The following is an 8,575-nucleotide window of genomic DNA, read 5'->3' on the forward strand; positions in this document are numbered from 1 at the left end:
GTCCGTTTATTTAAAATGCATCTCTGGCTTTTTTGTGGGGCCTGCCTCATGTTTTTACATGAGTAGAATGTGTGCTTTTATTTAAAATGCACCTCTGGGTTATTTGTGGGGCATGCCTCATGTTTTTACATGAGTAGAATGTGTGCTTTTATTTAAAATGCACCTCTGGGTTATTTGTGGGGCATGCCTCATGTTTTTACATGAGTAGAATGTGTGCTTTTATTTAAAATGCACCTCTGGGTTATTTGTGGGGCATGCCTCATGTTTTTACATGAGTAGAATGTGTGCTTTTATTTAAAACGCACCTCTGGGTTATTTGTGGGGCATAGGAATTCGTTCATTTTTTTCTTCAAAATATAGTCCGGCCCGCCACATGGTCTGAGGGATGGTGGACCAGCCCACAGCTGAAAAAGGTTGCTGATACCTGTTCTAAACCCTAGAAGAGAATGAAGAACCAGAACTTGCTCAGCTAGAAGTCCCATCATCCCTGATTCTTGGTCATGGTGGCTGGAGCTGATGGGAACTGGAGTCTGGCAACTTCTTAAAGAGCCAGAGGTTCCATTATCCTTGTCTTGTGGGGTCTTATAGGATACTTTCTATGGCACACAACACTTTAATTTAGCTACTCTTTGAAGGTGCTTTCCTATTTCCCAATATCCTTAGAACACTTTTCAACTTTGCCTCACATTGGGAAATGACTATTATTTAGAAGGACCAGGAATGTACCACGATGCTGAATGCCTTCAAATTGCTGCTCTTATCTTCTTCCTGGAGCCAGATAACAGAACTCAAGGTAGAAGGTTGAAGAGATACGGCAAATTGCCTCATTTAAGTGGTGTAAGTGGGCCGTGCGGTTTCAAAGAAATCTCAGATTGAACAAGAAATGGCATATCATGGGTCTGAGCAGCACCCTGGTGTATAAATGCCTTATCTTCAGCTGCAGAATAACAAAGCAAAGCTACACGGCAGTGTGATAAGCTTATACTTTATGCTGCTTTGAAGACATGTTCACACGCGATCCTATCAATGTTTACTCAGAGAAAGGTCCCAATGAATTCAATAGAACACGCTCCCAAGAACACACATTTAGGATCACAATCCACACAAATCCTTATATGACACTTTTGAGTTTCTGGCTATCTATATAATTAGTGATGCTGCCAAGACTCATATTTCTGAGTTTTCATATATAAGCCTCAGGGACTCGTAACATTTACCTCAAATATGAAGCCCGGAAATAGATGACAAACTGTTTTCCAATGTTAGGGAGAGTGAGTAGCTTGGCTTGTTTTGCTGACACAGTCTGGGGGAATAATTATCTGTAGAATCACAGAAGAGGAGCCTTTCAGGGAGCCTTACTTGGAAGTAAACTTTGCTGAAATTGGTGGGGATCAAGCGCAATTCAGAAATCGCAGTTCCATGCAAACCTACTTTGAGGTGATCTCGTGGAGAACTTTCAAGTAAGGGTGCAACCCCGTGCACATTCTCCGATAGACGTAACACTTCCGAGTTAAATATGCCCAGGGTCAGACTACATATCTGCTGGAGAGAGAGTGCCCTAAATTCCAGCAATGCCAATGAGTTCTTAACCTGAGGTACCACTGCAAAAATAAATCAAATAAGTGTTGGCAATGTAAAGAGAAAGAGGGTTGCCCCAAAATGGAAAGAAGCAGAAGTCCCAGCGAAGGAAGAATGGATACAAAAAATTATGGAATATGCAGAAATGGTGAAACTTACCGGAAGGATAAGAAATCAAAATAACAAACTTTTTATAAAAGAATGGAAATGGTTTATTAAATATTTATAAAAAACTGCAAACAGATTAAACACATTGGCAGGATTATTGTAATAACCTGCAGTTTCATAAGAGCATATATTTAAGGAAGATGAATAAATGAGCAAATTAAGTTAATTTGGATATGCAGAAGATATTTAAAATAAATTGAAGGAACTGCAGAAAGAGGGAGAAGGAAGTCAAGTTTAGAAATGTTAAAATGATTGTAAAATCCATGAAATGTATAAATATGAAAAGTATAAATAAATAAAAATAAATAAATCTGGGCCTGTGATGCAGGCAATCTGGACTTTCCCCAAGTTTATGAAAAGTTCCTCTCCGCGTAAAGAAAATGGGCTCTGTGCGATGCAAGTCAGCAGTCTGGACTTTTGCTACTTTGCTACGAGGACACTTTTGGCCCAGGGCTGGGCCTAGTGGATCAGGCCAAAGGTCCATCTATTCCAGCATCCTGGTCCCACAGTGGCCAACCAGATACCCATGGGAAGCGCAGAACCCAGTCATTTTGACACTTTGGCACCCTATTTGCAAAATTTAACCATTCCAAAATACAGGTCCGCTTTCACTTTTGCAAGATTGAATCTACTGCCTTCGGCTGTGCTCGAGGGTCGCTTAAAAAAAATTCCACTGGAAAAATGGTTATGTGCCTGTGGAGATGGCAGTGTTGAGTCAGTGGCTCATGTGATTCTGGCTTGCACTCTTTATAAAGATTTGAGGAGTGAGGTTATTACCCCTATTATTGTCCATGCCAGGTCACTCAGCCATCGCTACAGTGTCCTTTCTTTTGGCAGATCAATATGAACAGGTGACAGCAAAAACGGCAAAAACGTTATTTATTATCTATTATTTATTACCTATTATTTGATTATTGATGTAAACCCCCCAAATGTATTTTCTATTGTTAAGTTTTTACCTCTATCTTCAGTACATTTTATTTTATTTTATCGCTATGGCTAGTGGCTGGTGCAAATAAAGATTCTTCTGGTTCTCAGAAGCAGGACATGAGTGCAACAGCACTCTCTCTTCTTGCAAATCAGGTCAGGATCGTGCTTTTAGGCCTTCTGGCCAGTAACTATGGTGAATAGTTTGCATCTTGTGTGAGACCACTGGGCCGTAACTTTGGTTCCCATAGGATTTCTGTTGGGATGTCACTTGGACAGGAAGAATGGTGAGAAAAGGCCACTCTTCAGGAACAAAAGCAAGTTATTTCAAAGGGAATTGAAACCTGGAGAAGAAGTCACAGGGCGATTATGTATTAAATACAAAATGCTTCCAGAAAATTAAACCTGTATCTATAAGAAGTGTGTGGTTGTGTTATCAAATGAAATGAGGAAATGAAGAAATATATGCACACTTTTCAGCCAGTTAAAGTGCAATCCTGAAGGACTATCTCTGTGTATGAACAAGCTTGTACCCTGCTCTCAGGCACACTTCCACTAGCCATACAATTTTGGTAGATACCAGATACGGGCCCTTTTTGGTGATGACACTGCAATTGTGGAATTCCTTCTTTCATTCCTTTAAAATAAAAAATGTCTTCATATCCCACTTAAAAAAACCAAAAATCTCAGCAACGGGTAATCCGGGTCACCCCACAGATGCTTTACCACTGAGCTACAGCCCCATCAAGAATTTCTTTGCTGCACTGGAACAACTCTTGAGCTGTCCAGTAGGATGACGGCAACACAAGGCCATTCTGTTCTGTTTCGTTTCAGCACTACATGTTCTTTGCTGTATGTTATTCTCAGAGCAGAGAAGTAGAAACTGGCTTTTTTACTTGTGTGTTTTGCACTTTATGGACAAGATGGGTGCACAAAGCCCACTGTTCTCGCTAACCCATAATTTATACAAGGGCCTATTCTGCATTTCACAAAGCATATAGACAGAGCCTATTCATCTGAGGCTTGAACACTTTACCATGTGATTCCTTTCATGCCTAAAGGAAAGCTTATCAGTGGTTTGCTAACTCTTCTCGCCATGCAGCAAATTAAAACAATTAGCAAACAAAAGGCCGGGTACTTTCTGCAGAAGCTTCTGAAGTACAAACAGAGAAAGCCAAGGCTAGGGTGTTTTTCTGTCTCTTATAAAAGGCATTTATCATGTGACAGAATATAATTTGGGAGGCAAGAGAGAGATCTAATAGCAGCTCACTTGCCAGGACTATGCATGAAAAGCCATTAAGGGAGAAGGTTAACCCCTCTTCCTATCAGACACTCAAGCAAGCAAATGTTGATTCACCCAGTAATGAAGAATATTTGTTTAGCAGAGAGAAATGAACTGCACACAGAATGGGAAACAGACTGAAGAGGCCATAACTCATCCTCATGGTCAAATTACCCCTGGGTCTTCTCCTCAGAGGTTGAGCACTCTGGGGCAGTCTCCACAGGATCTGAGGTAGGCTGATGTTGTTGGCCTCCCAATTTTCACCAGCCCCAGTTAGTATGGCCCATGGAAACTTTCTCAACACAAGGGCCGTGTTTTCCCCTGGGCAATCTTCTGAGGGCCACAAGGCAATGGGGAAGGGATAGGGCTAGAGGCAAGTGTGCAGTGCACCAAGGGTATTTCTCCTTCTCCTCCTCCTTCTCCTCCTCATCCTTTGGCGATCACTCATAGCCGAGTAAGATTGTCTTCCATGAACACAGTTTTAACAGTGAGTCTGTAAGTGACTGTGGAGGCCAATTCTGGATCCACACATCCGCCCATAAAAAGCAGAGACATCACCTTGCCAACAAAGGTCCGTATAGTAAAAGCTATGGTTTTCCCAGTAGTGATGTATGGAAGTGAGAGCTGGACCATAAAGAAGGCTGATTGCCGAAGAATTGATGCTTTTTAATTATGGTGCTGGAGGAGACTCTTGAGAGTCCCATGGACTGCAAGAAGATCAAACCGATCCATTCTGAAGGAAATCAGCCCTGAGTGCTCACTGGAAGGACAGATGGTGAAGCTGAGACTCCAATACTTTGGCCACCTCATGAGAAGAGAAGACTCCCTGGAAAAGACCCTGATGTTGGGAAAGATGGAGGGCACAAGGAGAAAAGGGGACGACAGAGGATGAGATGGTTGGACAGAGTTCTCGAAGCTACCAGCATGTGTATGACTAAACTGCAGGAGGCAGTGGAAGACAGGAGTGCCTGGCGTGCTCTGGTCCATGGGGTCACAAAGAAGAGGAGTTTGGATTTGATCTCCCGCTTTATGACTACCCAAAGGAGCCTCAAAGCGGCTAACATTCTCCTTTCCCCTCCTCCCACACAACAAACACTCTGTGAGGTGAGTTGGGCTGAGAGACTTCAAAGAAATGTGACTGGCCCAAGGTCACCCAGTAGCTGCATGTGGAGGAGCAGAGACGCGAACCCAGTTCCCCAGATTACAAGTCTATCGCTCTTAACCACTACACCACACTGGCTCCCAGAAGAGTCGGACACGACTAAACGACTAAACAACAACAGGTTTCCGGGCAGGAGTTAATCACGGTGAGGGTTAAGCAAGTGTGCCTTCCTCTTAGCACATTTCTCCCTTTCGTCCTGAGTACAAGCTTCTTCAAAGCCCGTGACACCTTTGGTAAAGGCCTGGCTATGTAAAATGTTGTCTAAAATGTATAAATTGCTGCACAATTTATACATATGAGCACAATTTCTGTTCTCATCCTGAAGCAAAGTTCTTAACCCGAGGTTCTATTTCTGGGTTAGCGGAGTCTGTAAGATCTTCTTGCTACCCTTCAAAATAGGTTACAAACACATACGCTCCAACATTTCTCCAATGAAAATAGGGGTGTTTTATTACATACCCACCAACATTTCTCCTAAGGAAAAGTGGGGCATTCCGGGATCAAATCTGAAACCAAGATCAAATCTGTAAATCAAGGACAATCCCTGGAAAACAGATACTTGGAGGGTCTGCCAACATATCTTTACTAATTATGAATAGATTAGAACAAAGAGTTTTTATATATATATAAATTTATTTATTTGGTTTTTCAAATGAAAGTTTTACAATCACATGTCCAGCATACCTCATAAAAACAAAATTCCAAAGAATCTTGACTTCCCTCCTCCCCTTTTTATGGGTCCTATTGTTAGTCATTTCCTTCTGCATCTTTTATAATAATCCAGATCTTCTACATCTCCATTACAGCGGTACCTCTGGTTACATACACTTCAGGTTACAGCCGCCACTAACCCAGAAATAGTGCTTCAGGTTAAGAACTTTGCTTCAGGATGAGAACAGAAATCGTGCAGCGGCAGAATGGCAGCAGCAGGAGGCCCCATTAGCTAAAGTGGTGCTTCAGGTTAAGAACAGTTTCAGGTTAAGAACAGACCTCTGGAACGAATTAAGTACTTAACCCGAGGTACTACTGGATATCCAAATTTCACCATTAAACTGTGTTATTCCAATCGTACAACGGTTTTAATGGTTTACAGTGATTTATAAGATAAATTATAAATTTTCCCCATAAAAGAGAGAGATTTGATCCATGTTTTCAAAAACATCATACATGACTATGCCATAAGCGTAATGTCTCCAAGAACCATTAACGTTCAAGGTCGCCAAATATGCATGTTGACTCTAGTGCTTCTGCGTATTAGGGTTGCCAGCTTACTAAAATCATGTTCATAGATTTGAAATTAATTTTAATCATGACAAAGCTATGTGTAGCAGCTGAAGGCCCAGTTTTAGTACAGCACTGGGCAGATTCAATGCCACATGGCTGGGTTCTTGCTTGCTGGCATCAGGTATAAATGAGGCCTGATTTGTCTCCCTTCCCAGTCGCATCACACCCTGCTGCTGCATGAGCTGCGTATAATGAAGTTATACCACTTCTCTCCGTGAACTTTGTAGCTAATGGGACTGAACAATATGTAAATTTCTCTGGATTGCACCCAACATCTGGATCCACATTGTTACAAATTCAAAAGCAAGTATTTCAGTTCACATACCCCTGCTTTGAATTTAGATAAAATGGTCAGATTTGCAAATCTCTGAAAAGAAAGAGAAGAGGGCGGCTGAACTATGCTAACTGGTGAATGTATTACCATTTCAAAGCCCCTTTTATCTTTCTAGGGCTTTGAAATTATAATCATCATAACACGCAGTACAGTTTCAATACTTTCTTAATGTTTCTTATTCCTGTTTTCATTTAAAGTCTCATAATTTGGGGCACTGAACTCATGAGGTCTGAATGCATGCAATATTGAACCTAAGAATAGGGGGGGAATGGAAAAATAACCTACCCCACCCCCCCACACAAAAATCACAATTTTGAAATTGAAGAATGACTGAAAGAGAAATGGTATTGTTTATGTAAGTTCCTGAACCCATAATGACTTTTGCTAACACCAGGCTCAGTCTAACAGGTATGTTTTATTTGGAATCGCAACAGCGAAGGGTTATGCCATTTCAAAGAAAGCTCCAATAAAAGGATTTAACTTTTAAATAAAATCATTGAAATTTTCACATGATGCTTCAATAAAAAGAAGCAAAATTTCTCCAGGACACTTTGATATCCTCAGGCAGGATGAAAATGCGATTAAAATTCTTGAATGAAATAATCATCATCATCAAACCTTTTATTGGCATCACATACAAACATCCAAAACAAATCAATACAGAATTACCACTTCCCCAGTGGCACAAAACATTTGCTAAAAGAAAGGAAGCAAAGCAATCTATCGTTACATCTCTAGGTCTCCAGGGAGATCAGACGTCTGCAGTGTATCTCAACGACAAAAAACCAAATAGAGATATTTAGCCACTAACTTGGTGAGCTCCTGATCATTCCCCAGTAATAGAAAATGTGTGATCTCCAACTCTGGTTTCCATTTGGGGATACAAAGTTGATCTAGAAATTGCTGATGGAGATCAGCATATAGTTTACAATTAAGAACCATGTGTGTAAGTGTTAAGTTGTGGGTGAACATATCAGACGACACAGTGATTCTTCAAACAGCTCTTGTTTATTCACAGGCCAGAACTGAACTGAAGGGTTCAGCCAGCCCACTATAGAGCTCCACTACAGTGCAACAGTAACCACTTTCTGTAACTATCCAATCACTGAATGTCACTTTCAATCTCCTATTTGCATATGTGGACCTGAGTGAAAACTATCTACAGTATCCCCCTGCTGGCCCAGGGTGAGAACTTCAGTAAGGGTTTCCACCAGGTGGTCTTCACACTGGCAAGTTCTTTCTCCTTCCACCCTGACTGAGAACCTTCCCCAAAGGAGGTTTGTTGGATTTGAATTAAACCTGGCCAGCGAAAATGCCCTTCTTTTTGAGGGTTAAGCAGAAATTCAAGGTAATTGTGGTTAGTTTCATGTGCCCAAGAAAGTTGGAAATAAAGATGAAATTATGGAGAGTATGCTAACTAGCTAGCTCAGGTATACTGAAAGTCAAAGATTGCTTTTAAATGTTTTAAGAATATTCTAGAATATATATCACGGCAGAGAAAAGGGTGTGTTTCTTTTTCATCTTATGATTTATTTTTCCAAATGAAGTTTCAGTTTCTCCTTGAGTAGGTTGCATGTGCCAAGGTGTTGTTTTATTGTGGAATCCTGTAGAAATTTCCAGTGAAACCCAGATGCCTTTGTTGCTGTGGTTGACCTAGCTGCTCTAGAACAGAACTTCATATCCTTCAAGTGTCCTGATTTTTCCAGAACATCCCGGAATTACAGAAGCCATCCCAGCGTCTGAATTTATCCTGAGACATCCCATTTCTCCACTACAGAGCCACCACTGCTGGCACTGCCATTTGCAGTAGCACCATGCTCTTGCACAAGTCAACATCAAA

The 8,575-nt window shown here is 41.2% G+C and overlaps 1 pseudogene; it reads left to right on the forward strand.

Annotated features, from left to right (window-relative positions):
* The first annotated feature begins 2,852 nt into the window (after window positions 1-2,852).
* LOC128411612 (NADH dehydrogenase [ubiquinone] 1 beta subcomplex subunit 1-like) lies at window positions 2,853-3,168 on the forward strand (annotated as a pseudogene).
* The last annotated feature ends 5,407 nt before the right edge of the window (window positions 3,169-8,575 follow it).

The sequence above is a fragment of the Podarcis raffonei genome, chromosome 3 (genome assembly GCF_027172205.1).
Source record: "Podarcis raffonei isolate rPodRaf1 chromosome 3, rPodRaf1.pri, whole genome shotgun sequence".
Lineage (NCBI taxonomy): Eukaryota > Metazoa > Chordata > Lepidosauria > Squamata > Lacertidae > Podarcis > Podarcis raffonei.